The sequence below is a fragment of the Lepidochelys kempii genome, chromosome 2, assembly GCF_965140265.1.
Source record: "Lepidochelys kempii isolate rLepKem1 chromosome 2, rLepKem1.hap2, whole genome shotgun sequence".
Classification (NCBI taxonomy): domain Eukaryota; kingdom Metazoa; phylum Chordata; order Testudines; family Cheloniidae; genus Lepidochelys; species Lepidochelys kempii.
In genome coordinates, this window is record NC_133257.1 from 65,212,081 (window position 1) to 65,230,658 (window position 18,578).

At 42.8% G+C, this 18,578-nt stretch overlaps 1 protein-coding gene and 1 long non-coding RNA gene across 4 annotated transcripts in view; one reads left to right on the plus strand and one right to left on the minus strand.

Moving 5' to 3' along the window:
* CLVS1 (clavesin 1) overlaps positions 1 to 4,989 on the minus strand; it is a 139,349-nt gene extending 134,360 nt beyond the window's left edge. The window contains exons 1-2 of one of the 3 annotated variants that reach the window (XM_073331047.1): positions 4,899 to 4,985; positions 3,855 to 4,076 (exon numbers count right to left, since the gene is read on the minus strand). The gene's annotated coding sequence lies outside the window, so the exon portion shown is untranslated. Of the gene's footprint in view, positions 1 to 3,854; positions 4,077 to 4,898 lie in introns of all 3 variants that reach the window. The other 2 variants (XM_073331048.1, XM_073331046.1) reach the window with 2 other exon arrangements.
* A 22-nt stretch (positions 4,990 to 5,011) lies between these two features.
* LOC140906678 (uncharacterized) overlaps positions 5,012 to 18,578 on the plus strand; it is a 14,311-nt gene continuing 744 nt past the window's right edge. Inside the window, exons 1-3 of the long non-coding RNA XR_012157202.1 lie at positions 5,012 to 5,307; positions 11,772 to 11,933; positions 18,378 to 18,578. The exon at positions 18,378 to 18,578 is cut by the window's right edge and continues 35 nt beyond it. This is a non-coding gene — a long non-coding RNA (uncharacterized lncRNA). The remainder of the gene's footprint in view (positions 5,308 to 11,771; positions 11,934 to 18,377) is intronic.

Consider the following 18,578-nt stretch of genomic DNA (forward strand, 5'->3'; position numbering starts at 1 on the left):
TTCTGATTACCATCTTGCCTTTTACCATTAACTTCAGTTCCAGTTGGATTTGTTACCCCTATCTCCAAACCTTTGAGAGCTAGATCAAGTCCGTAAGTCATCTGAAAGGTTGCTGTCTTGGCTTTTAGATGATCTAAAGTATTAGGGCAAGCTCCTCAGCTGGTGTTAATAGGCATAGCTCCATTAGGATCTGATCCTTAATTTCTAACTCCTGGCATCCGTGAGGATATTGGCTGCTCAAACCATTCTGGAAGGGAAGTGAGTGGGCAGAAATGGAAGTAAGATGATAGTCCAGAGTGACTCAACTTTCACCATGTGGGTGTCATCTCATTAAATTGCTTTTTAAAATATGTTGATATTAACTCTGTGAAACAACTTGGGGTTAGATTCTACTCAATACTGGCATAGATGCTGGAATAGGAGTGTGGGGGGCTGCAGCACTCCCTGGCTTGAACTGTTTTCCATTATATACAAGGTTTGCAGTCTGGTTCAATGGCTGTCAACACCCACACTATAAAAATTGTTCCAGCACCCCTGTCTAACAGGAAAGGAGAGATGGAGTTATAAATGAATCTATGTATAGTGCATATATGGCCTCTGTTACACTAAATACCATGAGATACTATGATATTTATCCTCATATCACCCCTATCGTGCAGCAAAGTACTATTATTCCAATTTTACAGAGGGGAAACTGAGGCACAGTGGGACGAAGTAGTCTGCCCAAAGTCATACAGGAAGTGTTTGATGGAGCAGGAGGCTGAACACTGGTTTCCTGAGTTAGTACCCTCACCATGCAATTCTCATTCCATCCCTTACATACTGACCAGGGTTATGCTATACCTCATTGGCTGAAATGAAGCTATGTGCATGTTCTTCCTATGCACTAGAGAGCTCCATGAGACAGTGTGTCCAGTGCTCCTTCCAGGGCGCTGCAGCTCCACATTGTCCCCAGTGTAAGGCTGAGTCTAAATGGCACAATCTAGACCTCAGCAGTTTAATGTTTCTTTATGTTTCATTAATATTTGCACTTCTTCTTTGATTTGCTCTCCCATCAAAATCCGAGAGGTTGTTAGAGTCCCATCTTACTAGTGCCATCACAATCATTTCCTACTTCTCTATATGAAGATTAGAATGGATCAGTGAGGTTAAATGGGGGAAAATATCTTATTTCATTATCTTTCTAAGTCTGATATTTACTTCACTGGGGCATTGTAGCTTCTCTTGAATGTGGGAATAGGAAATGGTTGTGATTATAACATCAATATCAGACTCAACAACTCAAGACTCCAGAATTTCCTGGAACTAGGAATCCTAGCTACGGTACAAATATAAACACTTCCTTAAGTTTAGTGACACTAACACATGACAGATCCCTAATGCTCTCAAGTTAGTCTCCCCCACGCTACCCTCCCCCCACCCACACACACAACTTTTGGCCAGGTCTTAATTGTGGAGTAGTGCACATTATGGGAGTATGATTTCCAAAGCACAGTAAGGTGTCATGCAGTCTGTGCAGGCCCTGCTCGTTCCCTACTGTGTGATAGTTGTTAAAAAATAATAGGGAACTTTTGAGTGTGAACCAAAGGGGTCTACATGGACCAATTACTGTGCAACATAGTAGTGGCTTTAGAAATCATACCCCTGTAGTTTGTATTGCTGCACCATGTAGACAAGCCCTAAGTCAGTTACAGGTTACCTGAGCGCAACACTTATCTATCCAGCACTGGTAGTTCAGCCATAGTGCAGGACAAAATGCTGCAGCCACTAGATTGATATTACACTAGACTGCACCACCTGCTTCCATTTGCTCCTGTTGTTTCTATGGGTTGATAGACATTAAGAGATTCGAGTAATAAGGTGGCAGGGTGTAAAAGCGATGGAGAATTTGGCCAATTATCTTTAAGTCTGGAATTTGCATCATATATTTTCATAAGTTGTGTAGAAACAGTGTCATGGTGGCACTCAAATATCTTTTAAATAAATATTTTGTACAAAATATCTTATAAGCTCATAAAATGATAGCAGTCTTTCCTCAAATAATTTGATATCAATAGGGAACCAAGCCTTGATAAAATGCATATCATATGCAATGTCATCAATGAACTTGGGCATCCAAAGTATGGAAAATTCAGAAGGAATAAAACAGGCAGTAGGACACATGTTATTCATGAAATGTGTGTCAAATAGTCCAAATGTCAGTATGCAGTCCTTCACAAAGCATCATATTCATAGGCTTTTGTCAAACGCAATCCAATGGACTACACTGCGCATGCAGTTTAATATTCTTCTTTTAGAATACATTGTCAGTAATGGATAATGCCATGAATTCTTGCATACAAATAGGATATCTGTGAAACATGCTGAAATCTGAGTGGTGAGTGACGGAAATGCTGAGGGATGGGAGTTACTATATGGGTAGAGACGATTGTGTTACAATATCTGCACAAGCATATGTATAAGTTGTACCTGACACATAATCAATGGATTTATTCCTATGCCTTTAAAAAAACACAACTTGCCTAATTTTCCTGTTCTTTTGATCCACATTATAAATGTTGGATCCTTTAAAAACAACAGTTCACTGCATGCTAATGTTAATCGTACATGACTGGCACAATCTTGCTGCTTTTAGTTCTAATTGGGGGCATAATTCCCAATGAAGACAGTGCACATTTTTCCTGAGTAGGGCCTGCAGGATCAGTCCCTTTACTAACCCTGTACTGCATTTATTTTGAAAGAAAGAGATTGGACTTCCACACCACTGAAATGAGGAAATGCTGGAATTTTCCTGTAGTTTTACTTCTGAGCCCTTGCACACACCTTCAGTTCCAAATTTACATAAAAGGAGAAGTTTAATTTCTTTTTAGAATGGATAAAGGTTTGTAGTCTGTTAAGGAAAGTGCTAGACATTAGGATTTTGATTTCCACAAATCCTATATGGAAGAATACTGTTTGGGGAGTTCTCAGATTAAATCTCTTGAGATTATATTGAATTCAAAAGGGATGAGGCTCTGTTTATTCACCAAACAAAATCAGCATTGGCCACTACTCATTGAACTTCACAACCCTTCCCCTCCTCAGTAAAATAAGCCTGATATTGGTTCTGTTTCTTTACTACATGCCATGTGTATGTCATAGTGGTGTCCAGATGCTACAGAGATGGTAACACTAGAAATAGCTATAGTGAGAGAATAAAATGCTCTTGCCAAACAGTGATGTAAATGTTTCATCGATTGCACATGTAACTGGAAAGCTGCAGGGACTTACAGATCCAAGGTTTAAGGAACGTATCTGAAGTATACTATAGAACTAGTCAAAACATTTGCATTTTATCCGATATTGTCCTCTTTTGGAACATCAGCAGCCCATCCTGGTGTTTGAATAAGGTATGCTCTATGTACAAAGCAAACAGACTTTAATGAATTATATATGTGAACCAATGCTGTCAAATTAATTCCTGCAACCCTTACATTGCAGAATCTCACTGGAGTAAGAGCTATGCAATGTAAGTAAGAGTTGCAGAATCAGGTGTGCACAAGATTAAAAAGTCAGGAGTGATTAAATAATCAACCAGGAACTCAAAAGGTTCTTAAAATGGATTATTACAGTTTCCATTATTTTGTATTACTTTGCAAAAGGCTGACTCCTACAAAATACTCAATGATTTTCAAAGATGAGATGAATCAATAAAATCCTTAAAATCATCAGCAATATTTTCTATATGTTAGAACTGATTATGCTGACAAAAACAAATGGACCCTGTTAATGTCAAGCTGGATACTTAACTACAAATCAGTAAAAGATATATAAGGTTATCCAACTTACTATTAGCTGAAAAATAAAATCCTTACCTTTGCTATGCCATGCATGGCATAATGTTGTTGCATAGTATGTCATTTACATGCTGGCGCCATGTTAACTTTTCATATACTAGAAAATCAATTTTATCATCTGATTCCATGAAATCTGCCTTTCTATAATTTGATCATTCCTTCCAAAATATGATCCAGTCCAGTCGCTGACAAGTGAAAGAAAGACCAGCCATCTGTTCCTTAACTTCATTTTTATTCAGGCTTATTTGGAGCAAATATTTAGGAATCAGCATTTTGAGAAGGGGGAAAAGACCCACAGAAACAACATCCTCCCCCAAGCTTTGAACAGCTGACAATCAATTACAGTCGGTCCGATAAAATACGTGGTATTTCTTGCCTTTATTTGCCTTTCGGGTGTTTTTTAATCGATTAAGATAAATCCTTTTTTTTTTTTTTAATCTTACATTACATGAGAGCAACTTGCTCCTTGAGTTTCTGTAGTGGAGGAGCTGAGGGGAGCCGGGTGGAAGTGACTCACCCCACAACCCTCCCCCGCGCGCGCACCACCATTAATGATGATTTCCCTTCGGGGAACCAGAACATCGGCTTGACCCCTGATTGTTCTCCCCAGCCTGTCCTCCCGCTTCGGGTTTAACGTGCCCGATGAAAACACAGACAGCAATTTACTGAGGAGGAGCGGCTCCCTGCTGGTCTTGGGCACGCGCCCCATCTGCCAGCGCCTGGCTAGGGGGTCCTTCCAGCCTCCCCTCACTTTCCTCCCCCCCCCTTTGTTTTTAGATTGCATCATTCAGCTGAACCGAACCCCCCCAACTCGCGCCCCTGCCCCTGCCCCTGCCCCTGCCCTGCCGGGGGCTGGGGTTTTGGCTGGAGAATGTCTATACTACTGCTCCCGGAGAAGTGCAAGATGAGGAGCGGCGGCCAGGAAGGAACGCGGGGCAGGACTGCGGCTGAGAGCTGTCCAGGCAGGGTAGTGCTGAAACGCCGCAGCCGTGGAGGGGTTGGGGGCGGGAGGAAGGGGCGGCAGGAGCCTCTGAAAAGCCAGAAGAAAACAAACCCAAATACCTGCACAGGGCCACGCAGCCTTGCCTGGGGGTATTTTTCCCGGCAGGTGCCTTTGCTGCTGAGATGGGTGGGGGAGAAGGCTCCCTCTCTGCCGGCGCCAGGCTCAGATCTCTCGCGGAGCCGGGGAAGGGGAGCGCCCCAGCGCCACCGGGCTGTGGATTTTTGGTAGGAGGCGTGGGCACCAAAGCCTCGCACGGTGGCTGGCATTCCCCTGGGTCCTAAAGGCCTCCCGGGTCACCTACTCCTCCGGCAGGGGGGCACACTCGGAGCCCCCGTGATGTGAGAGCGGCTCCGCGACAAGCGGCGCCCAGACCGATTGTGAGGTTCGCCCTGGAAGCAGGATGGGAACACATGACAGGAGGACACACTCCCCAAGGGAGCTCCTCGGTGCTCCTAAATTCACCGCGTGGTGAGTGGAGGTCCCGTGAGAGGTCCCGTGAGATTGATGATTTTGCAGACGTTTCTTACAGCTCTAGCAGCCTGAGCTGCACTGGGCAGATGCGGGAGGGGGAAAAAAAATCCACCCCAGGCTGTTCTCCAGATTTCCCAGTTAAATCTCAGCGCTAATGGAACCCCCTCCTCCCTGACTGTCTAGGACTATGGCTGTGAGTCCAGCCAGGAAATCTGGGGCTGTCACAGAGAAAGCAAGCTTTAATGATAGCCTTAATCTGTGGGCCTCTCTTCCAACCCTAATATTCTGTGATTCTATAACTCATGAATTCCTTCCTGAAAACACTGATGCAGCACAGAGGAACACATCTCTCTTCTCCATTGTAAGGACAGGACATATGATACTGTTGTATTTGCAAGGACATAGCACTTGGACAAACTAAACAAGATGATTGGACAGTGACTACAGAATGACTGCAACTGGTAGAGTGGCAGTTTTGGTCCCATCTGATGAGCACCAAGTGGTGGGGCCAAATTGAGAAGCAAACCTGAGATGACAAGCAGTGGCTCCAGAACTTTCAAATGTAGAAAAACAAATTTCCGGAGTTGTGTGCTCAGCTCAACCCCATCTTGCAGAGAATGAACACCAAGATGAGTGCTGTCCTTACACTGGAGAAATGAATGGTGATCACCATGTGGAAGCTTGCAACCCTAGATTACTTCCAACTGATGAGTCATCAATTTGGCTTTGGAAAAATCAATGGTGGAGGTACTTGTCATCAAGATATGCAAGCTGCTAAAGTGTGCCTTGATGTAGACAGTAGTGAGGCTGGACAATGTGCAGGAAATAATAGATGGGTTCACTGAGCTGGACATCCTAAACTATAGTGGGCAGTAGATGGGACACAGATCACCATTGTCTCTCTGGCCCTCCCGATGTAGTATCTCCTTCTTCCCTTTTCCAAGCTAGCTGGGGTTGGGACACTGGAATAGTCTTTTTTCAGGCTTGCTGGTCCAATGTTCACTCCTGTTGTATGTTTGAATTTATTAACAATTTGAAATTGTCAAACAGGCTCAAATGTAATTATTTAATCAAAGATGATCAGTCTGAAATTCGTACAGCACTATTCAGAATACAGAAAGAATAGATACATTATTACCCGTAGTGTAAGGTAAAGAGCTGGCTTTTGCATCTCTCTCTCTCCTCTGTAACTGGTGGGATGCCAGCAGTTTGCACTCCCTACCTGATTTTCAAAACCTCTGTCCTTCTATAGGGGAGGAGACAAACCCCTTTTTGGAGGGAAAAATACTTTCCCATGATTAATTTCACTGTGTCATGTTTTAACATTTTTTACTTCATTACTTATGGAATATCTTTTATGGTAGTTTTATCTTATCAATCATGTAACCTCAAGGGCATTCTAATCCAGTCATTATTACTGACAGCTGGAACAACCAGCAGTTGTCACTGAGTTAACATCTTTTAATGGATCCCCATTTCATCATTACAGAAAACATCTGCAATAACAATTGTTCCTTATCAATCTCCCAGTCCTGATTATATTTCTGCAGACTCTTTTACTAGTCTGAGGGGGGTCTCTTTCCTGAACAACTGTTTTCCCAGAGTTGGAGGCACCAGCCATAATGAAGTATGGTCCAATACTCAATCTTAAGAAATTCTTTAATATAGGTCACTCACAGGTTATAAACCAGCACTCTGGCCTTACTATTCAAACACACTCTTTGCTAATACCTTAAAGATTTTGGGACAATAGTTCATATGTAAATACATTTAATATACAAGAAAAAAAACTAAAAGGGTTAATATTTACTAACAGGTGCTAACACTTTACGTCCACTCTGTCCTCCCATACCTGGTGTATCCATTGTTTTCTTGGCCGTGCTCTTTTTCTCTTCCCACGAATCCTAGTCTCAAATGCCTCCCCAAAAGAGATCCCTTTAGCCATGCATGACCATACCATCTCAGCCTCCTCTCTTACAGCTTCTCTTTGATATTGTAGATCTTGGTTTCACTCCTGATGACATCATTAAGCATTTTGTCCAGCAATATCACCCCACTCACTCCCCTCAGACATTTCATTTCAATGGCTCCAAGTCCTCTCAAGTGCCTCTCTTTGGTTACCCATGTCTCTGATCCATACAGAAGAGCTGGTCTTCCCATGATTTTGTATAACTGACCCTGAAGTAATCTGGACATCTGTTTATCATGAATAAATCCACTTATCTTTCCCCACACTGAACAGGCTTGTTGCAATTCTCTGTCAATTTCTACATTTTCTTCTAACCGGCCCCCAAGCAAAAGCAAAAACCTGATTTAGGCGCTGGCCCTTGATGTTGATATTCATCTCTCGTATGTGAGTTACCCATATGTCTTCATTCTTTTCTTTACTCATTTTGAGCCATAGTTTGTTAGTTTCCTGCTCCAGGCATCAATCATCTGGACCAAAACTTCCTCACTATGGGCCATTAATGCAGTATCATCTTGTATTTGGATTTGCTTTCTTATGAAGGCCACCAGAATTATGAATAGTAATGGACTAAGGGCTGATCCTTTATGGAGCTCAACCTTCACCTCAAAAGCTTCCATTACACTGAAGGGCATTCTCACCTTTTTCATGGAATTGTCATACAAACATTGTCTCACCTCATCATAACAGTAGTTGCCAAAGTACTTTGTTAAATGGTTTCTCCAAATCAAAAAAAGTGCTCAACATTTCCCTCCAGCTTCTTTTCTACCAACTGTCTAGCAATGAACATACTATCTGTTGTCCACTTTCCTTTTCTAAAAACAAACTGCTTCTTTCCTAAAATGGGCTCCGCTATTTGATGAATGCAACTATCTGATTCTCTGTAATAGTTTCATGAAGTGGGACAGCAGCTTAATTCCTCAGTACTTTAAACAGTTGTGTACTGTTTCTTTAACAGTACCAATATACATTCTCCAGTCTTTTGGGATTTTTCTTTTATTTTAAAATACAATGTAGGATTTACATGAGCCAGTGTATACCAACCAGTCTCAAGGCTTTGATCATTTCCAACATGACTTTGTATGGATCTGCTGCTTTTCCAGGTGCCATCTTCAGCAGGGCAGCCTTAACGGTCATCAACATCTGTGATTGTCAGTTCCAATGATGGTAGTATCGCATATAAAGGGTTCTCCTCATTAAGTAGACCAATGTAATGTTTTCACCATTGGTTACATACATGTAACAAGCAGTCTGCCACTTGCATCCCTTATGAATGGCATGGTTGCTTCATGTTCCCTCCTTTTGTTTCTTGTCCGTTTGATCACATATACTTCTTGTTGTCAAGTTAAGGACAGTTGTTCAACTTACTATACAGCTCTTCTTAAATTAGGTTTCTTGCCTTTCTGACTACTTGATTTGTTGTTTGCTTGGAGGTTCTGCAGGCAGCAACTACTTCTTCTGAAAGGTTATTTTCCATCACCTTTCTGGCTTCTCTTATTTCTTACTTCTTTCTGCATCTCCTCAGTACACCAGTTTTACATGAGATTGTGATCTACCCATCTTAGCACATCAACATAGCATATCAGCTTCTTGGATCAATATGTTCCTGAAGATACACCACTCCTCTTCTGCTGTTCCAATGTATATATCTCTTGTCTCAAACCTTTTAATTGTCTCCTTAAACTTGACTGCAGTCGTGCCACATACTCCCCACTTTTGATACATGTCTCACTGGAGCAAAGCTCAGGCCGTGTCTATTTGCCAGTCACAACCGTTGCCACCAGTGGGTTGGAATTAGACTGCTTTTGCTCAAGATAACCTTGCAATCTTTAACCATCTTACTCTGGTTCATTTGGGTAAGCAAGAAATCTATTTCTATGCATACTGCACTGCTTTGGTATGTGTAAAGATGATAGTCTCTTTTCTTAAACCAAGTGTTGGCAATCACCCACTGATTGCCTAAATACACATCATGCACTTCCTCTGTGTTCTGTAATCCCAGTACATTCTGTCCCAATATCTGATCGTGGTCTGATTGATTTGAGTCTCTATAGGCACTGAAAGCTCTGAAAATGAGCAGTAATTCTTCTGGTCTAGCATATTCACTAGGTTCTGCAGGCACCAAACTTATCAGCTGAGTATATAAAGTGCAAGGAGTACTATTCCATGAAGATGAAGGCCTTGAGGAATCACTCTGGGTACATTAGTGACAGAAACATTGGCTGGTCTGGAAAAATCCATGACACCTGGATTTTTAGAAACACTGAACTTTTTGGCAAAATGAAAGCAGGGATTTTTTTCTCACGGTCCAATTGAATTTAATGGAGCTTTTGTGCCAAATATGATATGTGGTTATTCAGACTTTTATTTCCTTGGTTTATGGAAGATATATAACAGCAACCTGGACAGTAGCACGAAAAGGTTTAACTATTGCCCGAGTAGTTGTAGAATGAATATGGAGTGTAGTAGGCTGTCATTCACTATGTAGACCAATCACTAAAGGAATACTAAACACATGCTTTGCCACAGATAATTGCTGACAGCATCAGAATGATGAGACTCAGGAATCTTTGATTCCATGACAGGTTCTTGAGGGGAATGCGCTTTAGAGGTAACAGACACTTCTGCCCCTGCCCTTGCCCCTCTATTCTGTCCCTGTCCACCTTCTCCCAGTTGCTCATCCTAATCTGCCCCCTTTGGCTCCTTGACCCACTCCCAAGGCTCTCCCTTTGCACAGTTAGACCCAATCTCACCCTCCAAGCTCACTGTCCAAGACCCGGTCTTCCCCCATGGCTACCTCTGATTTCTGTTTTCCCCCCATTCTCCAGTCTCCATCTTCCACCCAAACACCTTGTCCCAGCCAATCCCAGTCTCCCCTGGTTCTTTATACAAGTCCACCTCCCACCCAGGTTCCTTGTTTGATTGCAGTCTTTCCCCCCTACTCCCAATCCCACTCAGATAGTTGTCCCAGTATCTGTGCCCAGACAGTCAGTCTTCCTCGCCTCATCTCCTCACCTGCTCTCAGTCTCTTGCTGCTCACTGGATCCCATTTCCCTCCACTCACATTCCCCACTCTCACTAGCTTGCAATCCCAGTCTCCTGGCCTAGCAAGTCCCAGTCTCCAACCCAGCTCCCAGTGTCACCTCCATAGCTCCCAATCTCCCCCTACTTTTTCCCAATCTACTCCCTCCACCCCTACTCCATTCATCTTTTGTCCCCACTGCATCTGAGTCAGGCAGTTTCCTCCTTCTGTTCCACACTGCCTCGTTGCCAGGAAAGTTGGGGGTGGGCAGGAATTGAAAGCACAGGGTATTCAGGAGGAACAATTGCAGGTAAAATCATGCAGGCCCAGGCTGGAGCATGCTCAGTCTGTCTGTGGAAATGGTAGATGTGCAGTTTGGTTGGCAGGTAGGAGCTCTGAGGGTATGGTTCATTCTCAGTACCAACAGACTCTTCAGAGAATTTAGCTGCCAATCTCTAATAAGACTCTGTTGAGCATGTATGAACTGTGTTTTTTCCCCAAGGCTAATAACTTGCCCAAATTGTGGCAGTTTTTCATGAGCATGAGAAAAAGCACATCCTTGATATCAGGGCAACCTCCCTGACAAGCTTCAACCTCCTGCTCCAAAGTAGGGAGGGTCTAGAGCTTTTCAATGAAACAGCTATAGGAATTTTTCCTAATCTTGTTCTAAGGAATGGCTGAATCATTTGTGCTGAAATAGGGTTGTTGTTTTTAAAAACAGACACTCAGCAAGGAAAATTTCAGGCTGAATGATATAAATAAGCAATCGAAAACAGGGTCTTGCAATGGGACATGTCAGGTAACTTTAACTATGGGCATCACTATCAGCACTGCCTACAATTCAGAGGTTACATTCAATTCAAATAAAAGGGGGAGCTTTCACTGCCCCAGCCAAGGGGAAGGGAGATCTGTGAGGCAGATCCTCTGCTTTTAGTGAATGGTGAGCTGTGTCCATTTATTCACCCCCTTCCTCCAACCCTGTATATTTAAAACCAGGACTCCAAGCCGCTTGTAGTCTCTGACCCAACCACAGGAGCTGGGAGAGGTAAAGCAGCAGTTTCCAGTGGTAGAGGCAAGGAGCTCAGAGTTCAGAAAGAGTCATGTGGCACCCCGGAAGGCATCTTCATAGCTCTCTGGACACCAGGGGTGTCATCAGACATTTATGTCCTGTACTGAGAGAATTTTTGAATAATAATATACATTCTATTTTTAGAATCCTACTGCAAGTATCCAGTTACTGTACGTATAGTAAAAATAATCTACTATACAGTACTTCAATGGGGATTGCTAACACTATTACATACAATGAACATAATTCTATAGACCACCTTGAGTAGACAGTCCACTTTCTGAAGTGACCACTTCAAAGGTTTAGTAAGAAGGTGCAGGTTTTATACAGTCACTTTTAAGAGTGATCCAAAATGATCTTTTGATATGATGCTCACTATAATTTGGCTATTGCTATTTCCATAGGCATGTATGCTTCATTTCAGAAGAAAGCCAGTGAGATAACACAAACATTTGAAAGTAAAATATATTTGCATCAATAACAGAAATCCTACCACTGGACACGTATGTGTGGCCTGCATTGACAGAAAGTCACAGGAGGGCAGAATTCAGCTCTTCATGTCACAGGTAAGATTATAAATGGATCCAGCTGGTTACCATCTGGGCTAAAGCAAAAATGTTTATCTTCATACAATATCAGTGGCTGTTAGTAAGCTGTATAACTGGAATTTGTATAGTAGGCAATAACCAATATATTAAGTGTCAATTTAAATTTTATATGAAGCGTTCAATTAGAGTCTGCTTTCACTGACATTAGGTCCAAAACTCTCAGGCCCATCTCCACAAAATGACTCAGGCATTGCAAAGCTGATTCCCACCAAAGCTGATTCTGATTGGGCGCTGCGATCGGCCAAACCTGCGGATGCTGCAGGTAAACAAACTGTCCTGGCCCGCCAGCAGATTTCCCTGACAGGCTGCGTGCCAAAGGTTGCTGATCCCTGGGTTAAGGCATTCACCTAAGAGGTAGGAAAACCTCTGTCCAAATACCTTCTCCTCATCAGGCAGAGGCGGAAATTGGACCAGGAGCTCCCACATCCCATGTGAGCCCAGCCACTGGGCTAAAGGTTATAAGGGAGGCCTTTCACTCCTGGCTGTTTTATGTGAAGTTGGGCATGCTCTTACCACACTTACCAGGTCAGGCTCTCCAGGTAAGACAGGTGGGTCAACATCTAGCTTCACCTGACTGAGGATCATGTTGGGACTTCGGTGTGACATAGGTGCCCAGACACCTGCCTGAGGCTTCAGTGTGCATGCCCAGAGGCAGAAAAATAGGGACCTAGGGAACTTTTACTGAAAAAATGTCCGCATTGAGTGAGTTTAGACACCTACAGGGTTATGCAGCAGCTGCACAGGGGTTTTGTGAATTGCAATAGCATTTAAATCTGGAATTTAGGTACCTAAGTCTCTTGTGGCTCTGGGCCTCCCTGACCTCAAGCAGGATTGGGCCCTTTAAGTGTTAACCAAAACTTGTGCACCAATCTCTGGTTTTTATGCTGTTCATGTGAACGTTATCCCTGTGCAGAGGACCAGCATAAGACCTATGCGCCACTTAACCTGTCAAACTAGGGCTCAGTTGGGTCTTAGGTGGTGCAATGACCTCATGCTTTGCTCTTGGAACAGGTATGAATTTCACCCTTCAGGATTAGAAGTGTTTAAAATAATTAGCAAAGAATTCAAGAGGGGAAGGAGTTTCGGAATACAAATAGCACTAAACTATGTCACTCACTTCTCTGCTGATGCATACACATAGCTACAGCAAATGGCAACTGAAGGCATTTAGCATTTTAAAGGGTCAGAAGCAATGCTGGTGGAAGTTGCACGTATATTAAGAGGACAGTAGACCTTAAAAAAAAAATCCCTCTAGTTTTATTTTGTTTTTTTCAGTGTTAAGTCACTGGTCTTCAATTTGTAGCAATCAACTGGTGGATAGGAAATTTTTAAAAATAACAATAAAGAAAAATTTGGCATACTCTTGTGTCTTGTCTTATCTTTCATGAACAAGTTGCTGTACCTAAAACTAATAGTCCAATTTTAATAATAATTGGGAACTCATTCTTTCCCCCTCACCTACAATTATCTGTGTTTATTTGCTTGCAAAGTTAATGTACTGACAGCTCCAGGAGATTAAAAAAGATGCTTAAACTGTTTGAGCCCAATAACTTACAATTCTTAAAGGAACAGTAATGCCTATATCAAATTTCAGAGGATTTCATATATATGTTAGAAGACTTTGAATATTTTTCAAACTCTAAAAATATTTTAAAATATGTACACAATGTGCTATTTTTACTGAATGAAAAAATGTTCACTAGTGAATTGTTGATGTGATGAATTTAATCACAGATAGCCTGATTCTGTCATGCTTACTCATGATGGGTAAAAGTCACCCCTCTGCTGAGTGCTCTCACATTTCCTGTGCACCACATAAGTCCCATGTAATCCAAATAGGTCATAGGTGGGGCTTAAATAGAGATGAGGCCTTGGGGTGAGCCATCTTCACAGGACGAATTTCAAATGTTAAGCAGTACCACACTCCAAGCAATCTCAATGGGCCAGACCCTCGGCTGATGTGAGTTAGCATCATGCCATTAAGTTCAATAGGGATACCCTATTTTAAAGAAGCTAAGAATCGGGCCCTAACTGAATTCAATGGACTTATTTATAGGGTAAGATTTTACTCAGCATGAATGAGGGTGGCAGTATCATGCCAAAGATCAGGAGATTAAATGTTTTTTCACTGGAATGTTATCGCCTTGAACATATGCAATATTTTGGATGGCTAGTTAGGATGCTGTCTTCATTTTTAATATAGGAATTTGTGGAACGTGGATCAGCTGACATTACAGTGAGAAATTAACTCTTGACCTGCCAAATGATTTTGTATGTATTTGGTAACTTTGCTGTGCCCAAGTGCTGTCAACCAAGGGGACAATAAGAAAACAGATTTACTTTTAGAGTGAAGAATGTCTGGTTATATTTTGGCTGGCCCAATACACAGGTTTCCATAGCCGAGGGGGTGTAAAGAACAGACCCACCACCTTGTGTAGGTCAGGTAAAGCCCCTGTGCTCTGGAGCCCTCTGGGACTGCATACTCCTTACTCTTCCAGGGTGCCCTATGGTCTAAATATAGCTATTGCTGCCTCTCCTTCACACACTGTCCCATCACTGGGGGGCATAGGCATCGACTTCATGGGTGCTCTGGGGCTGGAGCACCCATGGGGAAAAATTAGTGGGTGCTCTGCACCCACTGGCAGCCAAGCTCCCCTCCCACCCCACCTCCTCCTCCCCCTTGAGCGCACCACGTCCCCGCTCCTCTGCCTATCTCCCAGCATTTCCCACCTGGCCGCCACCAAACAGCTGTTTGGCAGTGTTAGCATACTCTGGGAGTGGGAACGTGCCGTGCTCAGGAGAGGAGGGGGAGAGGCAGGGCTGGGGCGGGGATTTGGGGAAGGAGTTGGAATATTGGCAGGGAGGGGGTGGAGTTGGGGTGGGGACTTTGGGGAAGGGGTTGGAATGGGGGCAGGGAAGGAATGGGAAGAGGAGGGGCAGGGGCGGGGCCTCATGGAAGGTTTGGAGTGGGTGCAGGGCCAGGGGTAGAGTGGGGGATCGAGCACCATGTGAAAGAGGGGAAGTTGGCGCCTATGGTGGAGGGAAGTAAATTATGTTGCACAAAAGAATGTAGTAGCAGGAATGCTGCCTCTATGTACCCATTTTGTATCCCTGAAGAAGGAATTCCCCTGGTGCTACTCTTGAGGTGTTATTCAGCAATGCTCCTTACTGTAGGCTTTGTCTAAGTACCATAATCTAGCCCTTAATGAATTACAATACCATTTTATAAAATCTACCATTAGTATTCTGAGATCAGAACTAATGTTTTTCTCCCTGATCCTGAGCTAAAGATCCCTAGTGGAAACCAAGTCTGCAGAGAAGACTTAGGGTGAGGAAAATTATCCAGGTGGTAGACATGCCTAAAGAGAACGTTTAGGATAGGGTTTCATGTAGAATTATTTTAGAAATACCTTTTTGTTTAAAGACCTGCACTCCAGGAAGGAGGAGAGTTTCTTGGTCCTATGAGTGTGTAGTTTTTGTTGGAGCAGTGTGGTTATATACACCACACAATTACGTATTCTGCATACACTACATTTTACAGAAAATATTCTGGAAATGTTTCAGAGAGGCTTTTAAACTTTTTTATTGGCACTATATTTTTGTATTCTTCCATCTGCCAATCTCAACTTCCTTAGTGCAATGGGTCCAGTGTCCTGGCCAGGCCTTTAGAATTCACATCCCTGTTTCCCCCATTTCTGTCCCAAATAATCTCAATTGTTGACCTCAAAGCACAGTTATCTGCCTTCTGATTGGAGAGAACTGAAAGGTGAGGTTGATTGAGATTGCTGGAGATGGGGCCAATATCAGTGCACTGTCAGTTGGTTGTTTAATTTATTGTATAACTGGGGGATGGTTTAGACTGAATTTGTTATTTTAAAATATTTTGTATGTTATTTTAAAAATGAATGAAGCACATAAATGTTTGATGCTTTGGCTAGCAACTCTGTAAGCCTATAATAATATTGATAGTAAGGACTTACATGTGTGCAAGCAAGCATGCATGCGGTATAACCTCAATTATCTGAATGTCACTGGGGATATTGAATAATTTCACATATTTCTGGTTTTGGACAACTGGGAGAGTTTTCAATGAAAAAAACAGATGGGGGACATGACCCCATTTTGGATTGCTGAAGTTTGTGTAATTGGGGTTGAAGTGCATGTATGTGCATATACAGAGAACAAGCGAGATTATGACCCCAATCCTCAGCTGGTGAAAATCAACAGAGCTCCACTGAAGTCAACGGAGCTGTGCTGATTTACACTAGCCAAGGCTGTGGCCTTTGTGTGTGTGTGTATGTATTTATATGTACATAACTGAACAGGAGTTATTTCACTCACCTCTGGGGAGAAACACAGTCAGCAGTTTAACAGCTTATGTTAACACTATGTATCAGGAAATGAAAGTCACAGTAACCCACTGAAACTGCTTCCTAGTGCAAATTCTTCTCCTAGGGATCCAGCATTAGAGTTGGGGCCTAAACACTGACAATATTATCTTGCTACTGGTGGGTGGCGAGCTCCTGTACAATCCGCAAAGAATGAATAACAGATCTAGGGTCCTGCAGCAGCCTGACAGGTTGGAAGCTTTTGTGTTTTCTGCTTGTCAAACCTGGCAGGTCCCTCGGGAGGAGAGGCTGCTGCTGTCCCCATTCCAAATAGGTGCTGATTTAATCATTAAAATGTGTGTTCATCGTACTTTCCCAAGGCCTGACAGTGCACGACAGGTTTAACTACATTGCCAATAAAAAACCGCCTGAAATCATCTGCTGCCCTAACTGGCAGCACCAGAAGCAGATGCAGCAGCAGATCCTAGGACTAACGGGGGCTGTTTAGCAGCAGCTTTGCATTTTTGTATCAGCCAGGTATTTTCATCATTAATAAACAAACAAGAAAAAGGTGGGAGAAGCAGGAGAGAAAAGGAAATGCAAGAGCAATAGCACCTTCTTGCTGTCTTATTTGTGTCATTACCCACTCTTTTGTCAGCTGTTCAGCAGGAGTGGAGAAGGAGCCGCTACCCCAGGCACCCTAGATTTTATGTTCAGAAAGGAATTAATAGGCTTGTTTTCAGAGACCATGGACCTGGAGGAGGGCTGACTGGAGAAATGCCAATGAGCTGTCACTTCATAGATCACAGAGCAGTGGTTCTAGTCCTTTCCTTCCCCTTTTGGCTGGGACTTTAATTGCTCTGAGGGACATGTCTCTCTTGTTCTGTCAGTGTGTGTGTGGACAGATAGTGAGAGACAAAGAATACTGGGTATGTGAATATTCTGTGTGTGTTCCACTATCTATACATGCTCCGATTATATATAGCGAGTTAAAGAAACCCTTAGAATGGAGAATTAATTCCAGCAGAAGTAGTCCCTTTTGCCAGGTGCTACTGAAGTCTGTTCCATGGCTGCCAAGACATCTGTGGAAAGCCAACATAATCCAGAGATTGTTTAACCCTGTGTTTAAACTAAATTGTCATCTATAAATTGGATCTGGCCATTCAACCCTTAAAACAAGAGCAGGGGTTAACTTTGGGCCATTTCTGTGGTGATAACTTGATAGAAAGCTAAATCACCCGTGGCAGACGCTCCCCAGTATAACAACTACACTTATTACCATTAAGAATAAGCAAAATTATGCTGCATGTAGGATGTTGAGAAAATGTGAGTCGGTGAGGTGGACACTCAAGGTTTGATGTGATGGGAATTTTATAATGTGTACGTGTTAGTGGGGGACAAATAAATGTTTTGTTTTGTTGATTATCAAATTAGCTCTTTCTATCTTTTGGGAAAAGGAAAAATTATTTCAAAGCTGTACAACATAATGTATTGCAAATTATTGTCAAATTTCCAAGTGACCATTTTGGCCTGCCTCTTTTTTTTTGATTGTTTTTTGGTAGTGCACGTATATCTTTTGTAAGGCACATGCTCACTAACTACACCGGGCACAATCTTCAGCTGGTGTAAATCAGTGTAGTTCCAGTGATTTCAATGCTGTGCTGCTGATTTACACCACCTGAAGATCTGGCCCAATTTTTGTCTTTATATATACTGAATTCCTACAGAATATACCATTTTTCATAAGGGTTTCGATGGGTTGTCTGATTAAAAATACCACATTCCCAACTGAAAAAATAGATTTAGGCCAAGCAGACTACGTTTTGGTGTTGCAAAACAAAATTAGGGGTAGCTGGGATCCAGACTTTATTTCAGCTGAAGCACTCAAGCTCAGCAAGTTCAGATAAGGGGTTCCTTTGGTTCCTTTCTACTGACTGTGGCACACTCAGGATTGAAAACCCTCTCAGTCTAAGACCCTCGTCACTGTAGTGTCTGAGTGCCTCACAATCTTTAGTAAATTTATCCTCACAACACCTTTGTGAGGTAGGGACGTGCCGCCATTCCTATTTTATAGATGGGGACTGAGCTGCAATGGAACTAAGTGCCTTGCCCAGGGCCATACAAGAAATCTCCTGAATCCCAGGACAGCACCCTAAGCACTGGGACCATCCTTCTTCGAGTAGACGACGACTTGGTGGCCTGCAGAAGCACTTCAGAGGGGACAATTTATTCTATTCTGCACCATGGCTTGAAATGTGCTAGTCATACCCACGAT